The following is a 407-nucleotide window of genomic DNA, read 5'->3' as shown; positions in this document are numbered from 1 at the left end:
TTTTGGGGGGGTGTCTAATAATGACTTTGTCAATGGTAAAAGTTTAGCTACAAAGACAAGGGTGTAAATTATCAGCGTGAACTTGCGTTGGCATTCATCCGACTACCTGTACCTACGGTCATCTTTCTTAACACCATCAGTGTTTGACTTGCCTCTTTAAAGCTTTTCCCCATGTTGCAATACTTTCTTTTATTTGTCCGTTCAAATGTTTTTCCCAATCACGCACAACCCAGGGCGAGGAGACAGACCGCGAAGACTTATACCCACGACCATGAAAGGGATCGTGATTTCATTGCGATTCAAAATGCTGGCTGAAAAGACTCTTATAGACATCACACTGGTTGAAACAAGTTAGCGCCACCCTTAAAAACGGGACTACACTAATTTATAACACTAATTCATTATAA

This window comes from Penaeus monodon, chromosome 22, assembly GCF_015228065.2.
Source record: "Penaeus monodon isolate SGIC_2016 chromosome 22, NSTDA_Pmon_1, whole genome shotgun sequence".
NCBI classification, from domain to species: domain Eukaryota; kingdom Metazoa; phylum Arthropoda; class Malacostraca; order Decapoda; family Penaeidae; genus Penaeus; species Penaeus monodon.
The sequence above is the reverse complement of the archived record's forward strand: the minus strand, read 5'-3'. Positions refer to the sequence as shown.